This window comes from Vicugna pacos, unplaced genomic scaffold (genome assembly GCF_048564905.1).
Source record: "Vicugna pacos unplaced genomic scaffold, VicPac4 scaffold_20, whole genome shotgun sequence".
NCBI lineage: Eukaryota > Metazoa > Chordata > Mammalia > Artiodactyla > Camelidae > Vicugna > Vicugna pacos.
The window spans coordinates 26,003,280-26,020,927 of record NW_027328741.1 but is presented as its reverse complement, the minus strand read 5'-3'; the positions used below and the strand labels follow the sequence as shown (position 1 = coordinate 26,020,927).

Below are 17,648 nucleotides of genomic sequence, written 5' to 3'. Positions count from 1 at the left end.
ACAACTTCCTGCAAATTTCTCCTCCTTTTATATATGCATTTAAAAATCCATAACAGGAATTTGTTGAGTGCCTAGTATGTGCTAGTCACTGTATTAAATGTTGTACATATATGTATGTGTGCGTGTGTGTGTGTGTACAATTTAATCACCCAAACAATCCTTATTCTTATCTTCCTTTTGCAAATGAAGATCCTGTGGCTTAAAGAGGGTAACTGATTTGCTCAAGCTCTCATTGCCAATAAGAGACCACTGTGGGACTCAGATGTAAGACCCTGTCTCTCTGAATCCATGTTCTTCTAAGAACAGAGAATCCCTTGGGGTCCTAAGGCACAGGGTTACATAATGTTTTAAGAGACACTTGTCTAAAATAATAGCAACAGAGGTTTTGACTTACTGTTCTCTTCCTAAAAATGAGAAAAGCAGATGTTAGCAAAGGTCACACTGTCTTTTTGATTTTCACATAAGCCCAATCCCACATCAAAGTGGACAGTCCAGTGTTATCTGCAATTTCTGAACATTTCAAGGAGCTTACTGTATTCGCTTTCTGTTGCTGTTTTAACTAGTATCCCCAAATATCATGGTAGTAGGAAGAAAAAAGAAAAAGTCTCCTCTAAACAACACAAATATAACCTTGTAGTTTTCTTGAACGCAGAAGCCTGCTGAAGTCAAAGTGTTGGCACGGCTGTTCCTGAAGGCCTCAGGGGAACCTGTATCTTTGACTTTGAGGCTTCCAGAGGCCACCTGCGTCTCTTGGCCTGTGACCACTTTTCTCTATCTCAAGGTCAGCATGGTTGTGTGCCTCTGACACTGATCCTGTGATAACATCTCCTCTCCCCTCTCCCCTCTTCTGCCTCCTTCTTCCTCCTTTAACCACCCTGGTGATTACACTGGGCCCACATCTATAATCCAGGTGATCTCTCTTAGAGTCGACTGGTTAGCAACCTTAACCACATCTGCAACCATAGGCCCCCTTTGCCAGGGAATCTGACCTCTTCCTATGTTCTGGGGATAAGGACATAGACATATTGTGGCGGAACATTTTTCTGCCTACCACACTAAACTTTTTAAGATAATTTCTGGCTTTGAGTTTCTGTTCTCATGAAACTGTTGATCTCTCTTCTGTCTTGCCTTCCACACCAGCATTCTGTTCCTGGCCAACGTAACTGCAGAGCTCGCCCCTCTCTGTGGTGTCCCCCAAAACCACTTACACAAGCAGATCTTACTGTTGTTTGGAGCATGGGGGAGAAACTCAAACAACTTGAATTTTGAAATAAAAAACCTCCATCATTTTAAAATCTTCCATGCCACTATAAAAAATTTATTTTTTTAACTTCTTTTTTTAATTTTTAAACTATTTTAAACTTTGTAACTTTTTTTAAACTTTACTTTTTTTCTTATCATCCTTCATTTTAGATTCCAGAAAACTGCTCTTCTGCCCACCGCATCCAAGTTCCCTTTCATTGTTTCTCCTCCCTTCCCTAACCTTCCTTCTCTTACCCTTATTACCAAGTTTCTGTCCATTCTCTTTATAGGGCAGTTAAATTATTTTTTCTTTCTTTCTTTCTTTCTGTTTTTGCAGAGTGAACACCTTTGCGTGTCAGTGTGTCCTCCCACATTTCTTCATAATGGCTTCAACTTTCAGCTTCAGTATGGATTACTGGGGTCTGTCTCGAAACAAAGGCATTTCCCTTGTCCCCCAGCTCACCACGCCCCTCAAAAAAAAGATTCTGATCTTCGCTGTGAAATGAATCTTCTTTTTCCCTACTGTGCAGTAGACAACACTTACCCTGAGCTCACAGTCAGATATTTCCAGAGGAGTAAAAGTAGGTCATGTGCAAATAATACTACTTTTCTCTGTGAAAAGATATAGGGTCAGATAGAGGAAATACTTAACTCAGATTACTCAAAAGCATTTCCTGAAGGAAATAAGTAAATTATTTAACACTAAATTTTGTTGAATCTGGTTATCCGTGAGCTATTTTTACCAATCAAGAAGGATATATTTCCTAAACTGGTACTGAGCAATTCATGTGAAATGAAACTTGCTCACATGAACTAGTTTAAAGTAAGGATGCATTATAGTATCTGTGGTCTATTTATACCTTCGCTTAAGTAAGCACACTGTTCTAGGTTCCAGTGAGCTGAACTTTGCCTCCATGTATTTCTACTAGGGGCTAAAATATTTAGGGAATTTATTTTGAATTATGATTCCCTTTTTTGAAAACCAGGAATTCTGAATTGTAGCCAAGTTCGAGGGTGGCTTGTGTTTTCCTCACTGCCTCTTCTCTTTGTTTAAGTGCAGTTTCATTCTTAATTTTTCATATAAAATCCTAACATACCAAAGATCTATCAATTACTCTTGCTGCACCAAAGCTATACCCATCCTCAAAAATACATAGGAAGGGAAAAGAAAACTTATCAAAATTAGCGACTATTTTCATGCTATTCAAATATGTCTAAAGGAACATAATGAAATGAATTTCACTGTATCTCACCTGCCTCCATCCCCCCAATCCCATGTAGGGTTCTTGAGTAGGATTCTGGGAGCAAATAAAGAAGGACAGTGATGCCGTGATCCAGGCTCCCTCTGGGGTCTCCCCAGCACTTGGATCGGCACCTGGTATAACGTAGGTCTCAGTCCAAGCCAGCTGAGTGAGTGAGTGACTCACAGGCATCGAATGCGTAACATCAGTGAATTAACAGCATTCTTTGTAGGACTCAGAGAATAAGCTGAGTGCCCTGTGGCCTTCCCAGCCTCACATACTATTTTGATGTTGGGGTCATTTCTGGGAATGTTATTCTGTACTGGACAAAAGGCTAGTACAATTCCAGGGTTAAGCAACTTTCCTAGGGAAATTTTATGATAAAATATTTAGAAAAATAGTTAAATGCCCAAAATGACATAGCATTGTCCTTTGGTGTTTAGATAATGTATGGCTGTAATTTTCTTACTTTATATGTTTTCTACATTTTCCACTGTGTGTATGCACTACTATATAATAAGAAAAAGCAAATGTTTAAAAGAGAAAATCTCTCTTCTCCAGATATGATTTGGTTAGAGGATGAGTCAGAGAAATATAATAAGAGAATCATAAATACATGTGTCCATAATTCACTCTTTAAATTCAGGAACAGGAAACTCAGGAATGAAATAGATTAAGAGAATCAAAGATACTTGTATTCAAGATTAGCAAGTAGGAGTGTCCTCAACAGAAATGGTGATAATCTATAATTCAGGGATTAAATGTGATAATGAAGGTAAAAAGACAACATGAAGTAGAAAATGCCACGTGGCAAGCACAGTGTAAAGGGCAATTTACTATGATTATGCCAATATGTGTGGTCAATTCCCAAGCAAATGATTGTGTAACCCCTGCTAGAGGAAGAAAGCTTCAAGCCTTGGCTGGAGAAGGGGGAGGATCCAGTGTCTGTATTTTTTTAAATGTCTACAGGTGCTTCTCATGTGCAAATTGATATCCCTGCACGAGAACCTTAAACCAACAGAAAACCCAAAAGACTGTGGACAATGATAGGTAGACGAGAGCCCAAGCTTTTCTGCCACAGATGAGTGGTTCCACTCAGGAAGACTTAGCAAGAGGCTCAGAGTCTTAGCTAAGGACAAGCAAGTCGGGACTTCTAATACGACCTAATGCCATCGACAGGGGAGGGCATTTCAGCACAAGAAGGGAGCGCCAGGTGATTTAACATGGAAGTTTCACCCTGGATCCATACCGTGATAGATTTGGGTCCCGGAGGGTAAAAGCCCTGCTTCCCTGTGGCATGGACCGCATTCCACAAGAGGCTGAGACAGGAAGTATGAGGCAGAGAAAAATTTCCCCAGGAGAATCCCGAGTCTGGGTGCCAGGGAGGGTGATGGACGAGCGTGGTCCCAGCGCCACCCGCACCGCAGGGTTCCGAGTGGCTGTGGAGCTGCGCGCCCCCGGCCGGACCTCAGACCTGCCTGCAGTGCTCTGGGCTGCGGCCTGGGGAGCGGCTTCAGCAGCAGGCTGGCCCCATCATTCTCGTAGGTGCTGCAGTGACCCCCAACCCTGTGGCCACGGTGATCCCAAGCCAAGGGTCTAAGTGATTTCAACCCTATTTACAGGTGACCACAGCCGGTTAGCCAGTGCTGCTCAAAAGGAAGATCCCCCATGGGGTTTTGATGTGTCAGGGGGGTTGCTAATACCTGGCCTGCTTTGAATCATTTCATCCTGACAGCAGCCTGGGCAGTTGAAGTTTCATCTCTCAATTTTATTTCAACTTTTTTGGTGAAAGTATAGTTGGTTTACAATATTGTGTTAATTCTTGCTGTACAGCATAGTAATTCATATATATATATATATATATATATATATATATATATATATATATATATATATATATTCCTTGTCATATACTTTTCCACTATAGGCTATTAAAATTTATTGAGTGTAGTTCCCTGTGCTATACAGAAGGATCTTGTTGTTTGAAACAAAAATTACTAAACAAAGTAACAAAGTAAGCAGACTAAACCTAGCCATGTATATGACACAGTTGAGTTTATCTCAGGATTTAAATGTGGTTTTGATCTCCAGGATCTCTTTATCAAATTATCATATGTAAAGTGCCTGTGGAACACTTCTCAGAAATATGTTTTAAAATCATAAGATTTAGAGAATAAAGAAGGAAGATAATTATACTGGAAAGCAGATATCAAAATATAGAAATGGGCATTTGTGATACAGTAATATCTGAATTATTGGAAGAATGTGTTGAATAAGAGGATCCAGTGGTGGGTCTACTAACCGCAACATTCTGCCATAGCAGTGAGTGTAAGTCATCTTCTGAGATCTGCAACAGTTGCATTTTGAATGTAAATAAAGTTAAATAAAAAATAAGCCATGAAGTGTGGATTCAGATTCAGGGGTATCTCGAGTCCATATCCCCAGCACTTCCCAGTGCTCCCTGCTCTTCCCCTAATGTCATTGAAAGAAGTGGGGAAAGTTTGTGAAGCGAAGGGCAAGTTCCATTGCAAAGAAATCTCGTAGCAAACCTGGGAGCATGGCCAGTGAAAGCTTAATGCTGAGATTAGAGGCCGTGGGAAACCAAGAAGAGGCAGCTCTTTACAAGTCACATCATATGCTCTGTGTGTGTCTACGTGTGTATGCATACAGACGTGTGGGCATGTATGATGTATACACCTGCCTTTCATGTGAAGCCGCCTCACTGTCCAAATTTGAAATCCATCCAAACGTGCAGTGCAGTCAGTCGAAGCTCAGCCAGACGCTAAGTTGTCTGTTGTTGCTCTGTCTCTTCTGCTGAACTCCACGAGTAAACCACGCGCCAGCTATTGCTTTCAGGAACAACAGCTCTGTAGGCTACAGGTCCATGCCTTGTTTCACTGCCAACTCTGATTTCCTTTCAGGAAAAATTGCCATTTGAAAAAGGGGAAAGCATTCAGTTGGCCCACAAGCCTCTGAGTGAGGAAAAAACATAACGTTAGAGACAGCTCTGTGGGACAGCATCCAGAAGGGGGCGAGTCGAGGCTGTGTTTCTTTCAAGCTCTGCACTGAATTTGAGGTGGCATGCCACTTCTCTGGCCCTTGATTTGTTCAGCTTAAATTAGGGTCTTGGACCTGTTCTATCCAACGTTAGAGTATCACTTTTTTGCTCGGTGACCCTCCATGGCTCCGCAATTCCTTCAGAGGGAAAAATGCCCACATCCTCATGGCAGCCTCTAAGGCTCCACCCCCAAAACCACCACTTATTTCCTATTCACTGTGGCCCACACCAGTCTCCATGCTGTCTTTCCAGCGTGAGAGACCTCCAGGCCTGTAATCACTGTTCCCTCTGCCCCTCCTCTGCCCACCCCTTTGTTTCCTTCTTTGCCTTATTCAAAGTTCACTGCCCCATCCCCACTCCTCCCTAGCACACATTCCTCACCCTCCTTTATTTTCCTCCACAGCACTTATCACCGGCTCACAGACCCTGTATTTCTGTCTTTTACTTATTTTCTGTGAGATTTTCAGACTGGAAAGGCCATGGTGGATAATAGCAGAGAAATGGGGGTAAAAAAGACAAATGAGGGAAGGCATCTTCTAAAACCTAAAATGCCCACCTGAAAAGGAGGTAGGAGATAAAGTAGCAGTAGTCGTTACAATTTTGGTAAACCCAAGGTACGTGGTCAGGACTAGTTTTCACAATTTTTGAGGGTAGTGAGGCAGCAATAAAAAGAAATTTATCCTGAAAACAAGAAATTAAATTCTTGGGAAGATGATGTGTTCAGCTTGAAATGTCAGTAATACTTTTATGACCTTGGTCTGATAATATCCTGCCTTATAATTTGATCTGTTTGACAGCTGGGTCATTAATCTAATGGTGCCTCAGTTCCAGAAGCAGAACAGACCACCCCACGATGGGAATGGGACAACCGTCTGTATCCCATGGGCAAACTGGGGTTATTTTATGAATACCCTGAAATGAGTAAGTCATCAGTGGAGATTTCTGTGCTGTCGGTTATACTAGAATATGCTTTGGGTCTCAGAAGCATCGGTTACTGAGCCAAACAATGACCTAGCATATCGACAAGGAGCCCACTTTTCTCCATTAGATGCAATTATGCAGTCAGGCTTTCAAATAGGGTGCCTGTGTGTATCTTTGTCAATATTTATGTTGTACAAAGCTGAATGTTTACTGCCAAGGAATGAAATGGAATACTCATTCAGATACGTCTCCACCATTGATTCTCAGATCCTTCTGGTCATGTCGTCTGAGGATGAACTCAGAACCGTTACTAGATTTGACTCAGCTCGGGCTGTAGCCCGTGTGGCACAGCTGCTGGCTGATATCCTTCTAAACAGAGTCATGTGAGCCAGCCGGCCTGTGCAGAAAGCCCGCAAGGGCATCCTGCCTCATTGCAGCAAGGTTCACAGGGTCACCCCTTCCACATCTCACACCTGCCTTTGATATGGTTTCTGCCTGATTCCTTGAGTGACCTCATGGCACATCACTGGCTTGAATTCAAGATGAATTTGCTGATCTGGAGTATCGGTAGAGCACACATCTCCTCCTTCTCCAATGTCTTTGTCCATTTCTGTACATTTGCTTGGGCTCGGTTTCTCTTTGGTTGAACTTGGTTTTGAGCTCTCAGTTGCCTTTAAATTGTTGCATCTCAAAATAGATTTCCATAGGAAACGTTATCTTTTCTATTATGCATGGCGCACTTTTATCTACTAGAAGGCTGATGAAGTGCACGTTTTGTATCTGAGCCCTTTCAGCTCACCACTGCCTTGAAGTAGTTTTTTTTTTTTTTTTAAGCTTAGGAGACAAGAAAGGATTTGGGTCAATAGGCTTTGCATTTATGCATGCGGGTTCATGTCTGCAAAGGCACCTCTTTGTGCTTCCTGTTTATAAGTCTACAGATAGAGGGAGTTTACTTTTTCCTAAATTACATTCTCCCTACATAACAGGATGGAGTAACAGCTATTCTAGAGAGATTGTTCAGATTTATTTGTTTTCCTATTATCTAAATAATCCCTGATGAATTAGAAAATTCAATCCATTTCTGAGAGTAGGCAGTCTGTTTTTCTGTATTCAACGCTGGAGTGAAACTTATATTGTGTTCTTTTCATTCATGGGAGGTAGAATTTCCAAGTGCTTTTTGAATTATTTTTGTTCCTCTAAAATAAATTGCCTTAGGTGGTGATCTCCTGACCTCAGTTTCCTCCTCCCAGTTTTTCCCATGATCATTAATGTCACCCCACCTGCCTTTTTAGTTATGCCTCTTAGCTGCTGAAGGGGAACAGCTACTGACAGATGACCCTGGAGCCCTCCACCTGAGCTTCGTTAGGCCTCGCACCCAGCCACCAACCCTAGTCTCCTTCGCCTGAAGTATCTTTCTCTGCTTTTCTGCCTGGAAGGACCCTTGCCAAGCCTTGGCAGGGACCCCTCCACTTTTTAGAGATTATCTGCTCTCCTGTCTAGGCATGAATTGCACTTGATTCTTGTCTTGATGGTGCATGATCTTGTCCGTGTCCATTGTGCTCCGTGGCTGGACTGATCCTGTCGGAGGCTGTAGTCAGGCTTTTCATCCTCCCATCATTGTCTGGAGCACCACAGCCTGGACCCTGGGCCTCATACGTGTTTAAGTGACTTGAGCTTGGAGTTTCAGCACACTCACATAAAACTATTAGATGAGTTGGCGGTAATATTGCCCCCAAGGGCCCCACAAGGTTCTATATGGCATATGGCTTTTTCTGAGTGAAATTTCTCTTTTATTTGTTTTAGTGAATTCCCCACTGTCCTTTGAGATTATTAGAGTAACCCTGAGTTGTTAACCACAATAGCTCTCCCCACACCAGCGAAAGATCCTGCTGTCTGAGAACTCAGACATGGGACATAAGAGAAATAATCTATCAGTCTTAAAATCTGGAAGCCATAAGATACCATTTTGTACTTAGAGCACCCACAGCACAAACACCAGTCTCTCAAAAATTTGACGCTGCCTTCCCAGAGGGCGGGCGCCATAAGTGAAATGCTGTGAGGGATGAAGTGAGAGCTCTTTGTCTCTGGTACTGCCTTTTCCACCCTTGCTGTGTTAACTTGATCTTCCCTTCATATATTATGTTCTCCATTTAATTTATTGCAGTTAATATCAGTTGTTCTTCAACATCTCCTTGCACCCGAACCGTCCATTCCCTCTCTCTCCAGTGCTATCCCACCCACGCCTCTCCTGTGGTCTCCAGGACCAGGCCTGTCTCCCCCACGCCCTCACCTCTGTTCTTTCTGCCCACCACCTGCACTGACATTTCCTTAACTCTGCAGAATGAACTTCCCAAAATGGCAGCTGAGTAACTGGGGGGGATTGTAGACCTCTCATCTCTTTACCGATTCATTCGTTTATCTATCCAAAAAACACTGAGCACCTGCTATGCCAAACACTGTATCAGCTGCTGGGGAGACCAAGACAGATAAGACTTGGTGTCTGCACTCCCCAGGCCAGGCGAGACTTGGCGAGTAGTTGATGGATTGCTAACCAGGTGAACACAAATTGGACTTCCTAGAGCTAGAAATATTTGAACTGAATTTTGAAAGGTGAAAGGAAGTTAGCTCTCTAATGTGTGGTAGAGGGAGTGGACACTTCATGCAGAGAGGTAGAGACATAAGTGTACACGGCATGAACTGGCTTGGCTAGACTGAAGAACAACAAGTAGGGCTAGAACAAAGGATCCATAGGTGGGAATATCAGGTGCACATGGCGTCTGTCACGATGGGCCTTGTGTGCTTAGACTTGAATGTATCCTTAATGAAACAGGTATATATTGGAATATTTGTAAGTAAGAGAATTGCATAATGTTTATGTTGAAGAATATCTGGTTATTCTAGCAGCAGAATGGAAGCTACTATTTTTGGGAGAGGCCCATATTTTGGGGGGAAAGGATGTTTTGGGAACAATCCAGGTAACCCAGACAACAAGTGTCACACACCTGCAGAGAGGCCCTGGGCAGAGGGAGAGGGACATGGGCGGCAGAAGTGATGACTGCTGCAGTAGGACTGCAGGGCTGGGGCGGTGGGCCACAGAGCTGCTGAGGTGACTTTCCAGTGACCCATCTTGAAAGAGGATCTGCAGGGGCAGTGTAAGGGGAAGAGCTGATTTTGAGATGGTTCTGTGTGTGGCAGTTTGAGTGCAAAGTGTCTATGGGACATCTGAGGGGTGATGTCTGTTGTTAAGCTGGATTCACCAGTCAGGAGCTCAGAGGAGCTGTGGGTGAGGCCGTGGGGGCGATTCAGTCCTGCCAGGTGGAGGACTGAAGAAGAGGCCCTTTGGAAAAGGGCCATGAACATGGCAAATGGGAGACGAGAAATCCACCAGGAGAAATAACAGTAGAGCAGTTGGGAGAAAGCTAGTTGAGGCAACACAGAGAAGGCTGTAACCTGGCTTAAGAGGGATTTGAACACTGACTAAAGGGAGCATAGTGAGAAACTGGGGGTGTGTGGGGCAAAAAAGCAAGGGCTAAATCCCACCTTTAATTGCCGAGACTGGGGAAAGGGAGGAGGAGGACTAAGGTAGCCTTTAAAAAACAGATCTGTGTGTATCTGTGTGTGTGCATATGTGCACACACACTTTTCTGCCTGGGCTTTTAAAATTTATTTAAGTAAAACAAAAATTAAGGGGGGAAAACATTCCACTGAGAGGAAAATATTTGTCCACGGCAAAAGCTACCTGGTAATCAAATAAACAGGAGCTGAAAATGCCCACTGGTTTGAAACACACAGCCGCCGGCAGTGCAACTCCTGTCTCAGTGCCGCGGTGAGGGCCGTGGGGGATGCAGGGCTCCGAGCCCTGGAGGAGTCATCAGCGCTGGCACTTCTCCAAGAAACTGGACTTTAAAGGGAAGAAGAGAGAGTAGAAAGTATCAGAGAGCAACACAGGGCCGTGAGAGGGTTGGGAGAGGGTTAGTTTTGTTTTACAGTGGGCGTTTCTGGCCTTGATGAGTTCCTAGGCCTTTGCTGTTATTGGTCTTTGTTCCAAAAGCTTTTTAGAAAGTTCTTCTCATTTGAATATCTGAACAGATTAAATCATGTTGGGTTATTTCTGGTATTTTATTTTTTAATTAATAAATTATCTGGAATTTATTTTAATATCAAAAGTGGGGACACTGTGCCAGGTCTTCCAATGATTTAGCTAATTACTCCAGTACTTGAATCCACTGATTTGAAGTGTCAGTTTTATAATATTACTAAAATCTCAAATATATCCACGTCTATTCTTGAAATGCATTGTATTACATTCATACTCTCAGTGCACTATTTCTATACTTTTTCCACGACCATAGATTAATGCCTCCTAGAGTTGGTCCTATTTAATCTTTTTCCAGAATATCCCTAATACTGCAAATTCAAACTTCCCTCCTCATTATTTTATTTGTATATTTGTGTATATTTCTGGAAGAACAATACGATCACCTTTCAGATGTTTTTCTTAAATCCATTTTGGATTATTAACTAAATTTGCATTCAGATTCTAAATTTACTTTGGAGAAATAATGTTCTATGTCCCCCAAGCTTGAGTCTGCCCAATGAAGAGTATGGTGCATTCTACTGCTCATTCAATCATCATATTTTTTTTCTTTTTTTTAAGTCATTTATCAGAATCATCTTAACATTTTTAATTAATTTATTTCTGAATAGTCTGTGCCTTTGTTGTCATTATAAATGATATCTTTTCTGGGTTTTTAACTGGGTTGATTGCTAATAAACTCCTAATTTCTGGCAATGAGAAGGAGATCTGACAGTGTGGGGCACTCTTTCCAATATGGTGACTGTGAGCAGTGTGTTTCCTTAGGATGTCCACTTGCCAATTTGCCAGTGGCTGCACCCACTCCACACATTTCTGCTACTTACCTGCCCCCTGTAGGCAGATGAGTTCATGTAGGGTTAGGTGGGTTTTGGACACAGATACTGACATCACTGCTGCCACGCTGCTGACACTCTGGCATCACTAACTCTGGTTCTTGCTCTCTGACCTCCCTGAATATGACAGCTCCTTTTGGGCTGTGGACCTACTGCATCTTTCCAGCACTGTCGGCTTTTATGCAACACATCCCTGCCTCTCAGATCAGAAGCAAATGTCAGCTCCTCCTACCCATCCACCCCATCCACGGTCTTGCCGTTCCTGGCCAGAGTGGTCCCTACCCCTTGAATGATCAGTAACACTAAAGGGACTTTAAATTTGCCTCTCATCCTCTGGCTTAGTTACATACCTGTGCTAGTTTACTTTAAAGGTCTGCCAGTTAGGAGGGGAGGGTCTAAAAGTCTTTTAGATTTCTGGCCTTATCATTTCTAACTGCTCCCCCACCCCATGGAACAGCTTACCGCAGATCTCTGCTGCCCCATCTGTAGCAATGCCCTGTAAACTACAGACAGAGAGAAAAGAACTTCTAAGCCACCACCATAACTTTGACTTCCTGTGACCACACAGATCATAGAAATATCAAGATAAAAATTCCTGAAGAAGGATATTTTGCTTAGGAAGACACTTTAATTGCATACCTTTCTGTGACTTGTAATAACTTCATAGACTCTCTGAATGTGCTGCACTCACCTTCCCAGACTCAAGGGAGCTTGCTCACTTGCCTATTTTCAGTGCATTTCCTCCAACATTCTCTATGCAGAGCTTTCCCAAAAGTACATTCCTTATTCCTATTTAAATTGTTAGATAAATCCACAATATTCTTTTTTTAATCCTCAATTACAAATTATCTTCCAAGATTGCATTATTTCAACACTGATAGTGAATAATATGCTTCAAGATTCCCAAGTTTATTACGAGCAAATAACTATGGTTGGTTGAAGATTTTTAAGTATGTTATTCCTACTAAGGGTATATACGTGAAAGAAACAGTTTGTAATAAGTCTTCTTCCCAGAGATATTATATTTGCCTTTTGTTTGGATTCTTTCACTGTTAAACATTATTATTACCATGAATGTGTTTTCTCTTTGGGATTTAGTTCAACATTTGCCCCCCTCTCTTTACAGGAGTAAAGGAATTGATGTTGTCTTTCCATCCGTCCACCACTGCATGTTATGTGTCCATCCCTTAAACAGGTATTCAGTTTGGGTTCACCACATTATCTGTTGCCTCTTTCCAGTGGCCCCTCTGTTGGCTCTGGAGAACAATATATTGGAAATCAGACTCGGTACGTGGAAACTTGACTACAAAGTATAGACGCATGGTGCCAGAAAAAGCCCAGAACATCACAGCGTGGCAGTCAACCATGAAAGTAACAGCAATTCTGGCTGTGGTGGACCAGAGTGAGTAAAAAGGCTTCATTGGGTGAAGACTTAGAAGAGTCCAAAAATGCATTGGCGTTGCTTCCTAAGGAATCCAGTGATGGGTATTGTTTAATATGAGAGGGAGATGCTAACACTATCATCGTTATAAGCAACATAGTTGTTGTAATTGTTATTATTTTTTATATAATTTATTTATAATAAATATTTGTGACTTACAAGACACTTACAGAGGCAGTTGTTAAGAAGTGTGGCAACTATACTGTTACAGAAGAGTTAATTCAGTACAAGTATGGTAATACTATTAATGAGTACTCTTTTGATCCTCACATGAATATAAAGGTTACCCAGGAGTGCTTGTATAATGGAGATAGAAATCAATCCATTTAAGAGTTTGTAGAACCTAAAATAACAGCAGTCATTCCACCATATTTGACTTCGTGTGTGTGTTGGAGGTGGGGAAACAGAGTCCACACATTTTCTGAGGGCACATGTGTTCCCAGGCTGGGGGATATCGGCTAAAAACCTCCGCTGCCCATAGAGAGGCACACGCCAATACTTGGCTTAGAGCCCAACCCCCACATTCCCTGTAAGACCAGCCTAGGAAAACACTCAGGGAAGACAAGCTAAGGGATTCTATTAGAACCCAGACACTGCTATCAGTTGGAGGAACTTCCCCACACTCAGTATTCCGGAAAAAAGCCTTGTGTGGGGGGAAGCTGGGGAGACCAACAGCAGGCAGAAGGCTGGGGGCACACTTGTTTCCAGTTATGTAGATGTCCGCTAATTACCTCCAGAGTCAATCAGGGGGCACTCGCAGCTACTTGAATTCCAAGCCCAGCCAAAAGCTTTCCCTTGCAGCCCGGCGTAGGAAAATACAAAGGGAAGACACGCTAATGGATTCTATTTGAACCCAGGGGCAGTTGTCAGATGGAGGAGCCTGTCAACCCTCAGGATAACAGAGCACGACTTCGTGTGTGTGCTGGAGGTGAGAAAAGAGAGTACACGCATATTTCTGGGGGCACAGTTATTCCCAGGTTGGGGGATGTAAGTTAAACACCTCCACATCCCATGGAGGGGCACACGCTAATACTAGGTTTTAGAGCCCAACCCCCACTTTCGCTCACAGCCCGGTGAAGGAAAACACTCTTGCAAGTCAACCTAAGGGATACTATTAGATCCCAGGTGTTGCTGTCAGTTGGAGGAGCCTCCCCACATTCAGGAAACGAGAACAATTCTTCGCACGTGTGCTGGTGGTCTGGAAACAGAGTCCACGCATTTTTCCTGGGGCACAGGTATTCCTAGGTTGGAGGATGTACGTTAAACACCTCCATATCCCATGTATAGGCACTCGCTAATACTTCGTTGTAGAGACCAACCTCCAAATTCCCCCGCACATCTGGCAGGGCAAGCCATCACGGAAGACAAGCTAAGGGATTGTATTGAACCTAGATGCTGCTGTCACATGGAGGATCTTCCCAACACTCAGGACTCCGGAGACACTCTTGTGTGTGGGGGAGGTGTGCAGCCCCAATCCACGCAGATGAATGGTGACACAGGTGTTCCCCGGTAGGGGAGTTCCCTAAGTAATTCCTCAGTCAGTCGGATGGCACAAGTTGCTAATTGGCTTCCAAGCACAACAACCAGCTTTCGCTCGCAGCCCGGCCTAGGGAAACACTCAGGGAATACAAGCTGAGTTTTTCTATTCGAACGCAGGTGCTGCTGTCAGTTGGAGGAACTTCCACACACTCAGGATTCCGGATCCCAGCCTTGTGTGGGGGGGAGTTGTGGAGACCCAGTCCACGCAGATGAATGGGGGCACAGGTGTTCCATTTTAGGGTGAAATCCTCTAAGTACTTCCCCAGTAAATCAGGGGGCACTCGTTGCTACTTGGACTTCAAGCCCAAACCCCACTTTCCCCCACACTCCATCCTAGGCATGCCATCAGGGAAGACAAGCTGTGGGATTCTATTAGAACCCAGGCGCTGCTGTCAGTTGGAGGAGTCTCCCCATACTCAGGATACCTGAACAAGTCTTTATGTGTATGATGGTTTTGGGGATACATAGTCCACGCAACTTTATGGGGGCACAGGTGTTCCCAGGGAGGGTATGTACTTTAAACACCTCCACTGCCCATACAGGGGCACTCGTTATTACTTGGCTTTAGAGCCCAACCCCACCTTCCCTAGCAGCCCGTCCTTGGAAAACACACAGGGAAGTCAACCTAAGGGATCCTATTAGATCCCAGATGCTGCTGTCAGTTGGAGGTGCCTCCCTACACTCAGGATACCAGAACACTTCTTCATGTGTGTGCTGGAGGTGGGGAAACAGAGTCCACGCATTTTTCAACGAGCACAGGTGTTCCCAGGTTGTGGGTTTTTGGTTAATAACCTCCACTTCCCATGAAGAAGCACTCGCTATTACTTGGATTTTGAGCCCAACCCCCACTTTCCCCCGCACTCCGTATCAGGCAACCGAACAGGGAAGACAAGTTAAGCGATTTTATTAGAACCCAGGCACTGCTGTCAGTTGGAGGAGGCTGCCCACTATCAGGATAACTGTGCAAGTGTTCGCGTGTGTGCTGGAGGTCTGGAAACAGACTCCACGGATCTATATGGGGGCACAGGTGTCCCCAGGTTAGGGATGTAGTTTAAAAACCTCCACTAACCATAGAGAGGTACTCGCAAATACTTGGTTTGGATCCCAAACCACCCTTTCCCCCGCACTCCCGCCTAGGCATACCATCAGGGAAGACAAGCAAAGGGATTCAGTTAGAACCCAGGCGCTGCTGTCAGTTGGAGGAACTTCTCTGCACTCAGGATTCCGGAACACATTCTTGTGTGGGGGGGAGTTGTGCAGCCCCACTCCACCCAGATGAATGGGGGCAAAAGTGTTCCCTTTAGGGAGAAGTCCTCTAAGTACTTCCTTAATCGATCAGGGGGCACTCACTGCTACTTGGACTTCAAGCCCAACCCCCAGCTTTCCCTCACATCCCGGACCAGGGAAACACTCCTATTACAAGCTAAGGGATTCTATTAGAACCCAGACGCTGCTGTCATTTGGAGGAGCCTCCCAACTATCAGGATACCTGACCACGTCCCCGTGTGTGTGCTGCAGGGGGGAAACAGAGTCCACTCATCTTTATGGGGACACAGTTATTCCTAGGTAGATGAAGTAGTTTAAACACCTTCACTGCCCTTAGAGAGGCACAGGCTATTACTTGGCTTTAGAGCCCAACCCCCACCTTCGCTCCCAGCCGGTCCTTGGAAAACACACAGGGAAGTCAACCTAAGGGATCCTATTAGATCCCAGATGCTGCTGTCAGTTGGAGGTGCCTCCCCACACTCAGGATACCAGAACACTTCTTCATGTGTGTGCTGGAGGTGGGGAAAGAGAGTCCACGCATTTTTCAAGGAGCACAGGTGTTCCCAGGTTGTGGGTTTTTGGTTAATAACCTCCACTTCCCATGAAGAAGCACTCGCTAATACTTGGATTTAAAGCCCAACCCCCACTTTCCCCCGCACTCCGTATCAGGCAACCAAACAGGGAAGACAAGTTAAGCGATTTTATTAGAACCCAGGACCTGCTGTCAGTTGGAGGAGGCTGCCCACTATCAGGATAACTGTGCAAGTGTTCGTGTGTGTGCTGGAGGTCTGGAAACAGACTCCACGGATCTATATGGGGGCACAGGTGTCCCCAGGTTAGGGATGTAGTTTAAAAACCTCCACTAACCATAGAGAGGTACTCGCAAATACTTGGTTTGGATCCCAAACCACACTTTCCCCCGCACTCCCGCCTAGGCATACCATCAGGGAAGACAAGCAAAGGGATTCATTTAGAACGCAGGTGATGCTGTCAGTTGGAGGAACTTCTCTGCACTCAGGATTCTGGAACACATTCTTGTGTGTGGGGTAGTTGTGCAGCCCCACTCCACCCAGATGAATGGGGGCAAAAGTGTTCCCTTTAGGGAGAAGTCCTCTAAGTACTTCCTCAATCGATCAGGGGGCACTCACTGCTACTTGGATTCCAAGCCCAACCCCCAGGTTTCCCTCACATCCCAGACCAGGGAAACAATCCTATTACAAGCTAAGGGATTCTATTAGAACCAAGACGCTGCTGTCATTTGGAGGAGCCTCCCCACTATCAGGATACCTGACCACGTCTCCGTGTGTGTGCTGCAGGGGGGAAACAGAGTCCACTCATCTTTATGGGGACACAGTTATTCCTAGGTAGATGAAGTAGTTTAAACACCTTCACCACCCTTAGAGAGGCACTCGCTATTACTTGGCTTTAGAGCCCAACCCCCACCTTCGCTCCCAGCCGGTCCTTGGAAAACACACAGGGAAGTCAACCTAAGGGATCCTATTAGATCCCAGATGCTGCTGTCAGTTGGAGGTGCCTCCCAACACTCAGGATACCAGAACACTTCTTCATGTGTGTGCTGGAGGTGGGGAAAGAGAGTCCACGCATTTTTCAAGGAGCACAGGTGTTCCCAGGTTGTGGGTTTTTGGTTAATAACCTCCACTTCCCATGAAGAAGCACTCGCTAATACTTGGATTTAAAGCCCAACCCCCACTTTCCCCCGCATTCCGTATCAGGCAACCAAACAGGGAAGACAAGTTAAGCGATTTTATTAGAACCCAGGCCCTGCTGTCAGTTGGAGGAGGCTGCCCACTCTCAGGATAACTGTGCAAGTGTTCGTGTGTGTGCTGGAGGTCTGGAAACAGACTCCACGGATCTATATGGGGGCACAGGTGTTCCCAGGTTAGGGATGTAGTATAACAACCTCCACTAACCATAGAGAGGTACTCGCAAATACTTGGTTTGGATCCCAAACCACACATTCCCCCGCACTCCCGCCTAGGCATACCATCAG

The 17,648-nt window shown here is 44.5% G+C and overlaps 1 long non-coding RNA gene across 1 annotated transcript in view; it reads left to right on the top strand.

The window, feature by feature from the left end:
- LOC140694229 (uncharacterized) overlaps positions 1 to 12,902 on the top strand; it is a 53,962-nt gene extending 41,060 nt beyond the window's left edge. The window contains exon 5 of the long non-coding RNA XR_012069977.1: positions 12,631 to 12,902. This is a non-coding gene — a long non-coding RNA (uncharacterized lncRNA). The remainder of the gene's footprint in view (positions 1 to 12,630) is intronic.
- Positions 12,903 to 17,648: the final 4,746 nt, after the last annotated feature.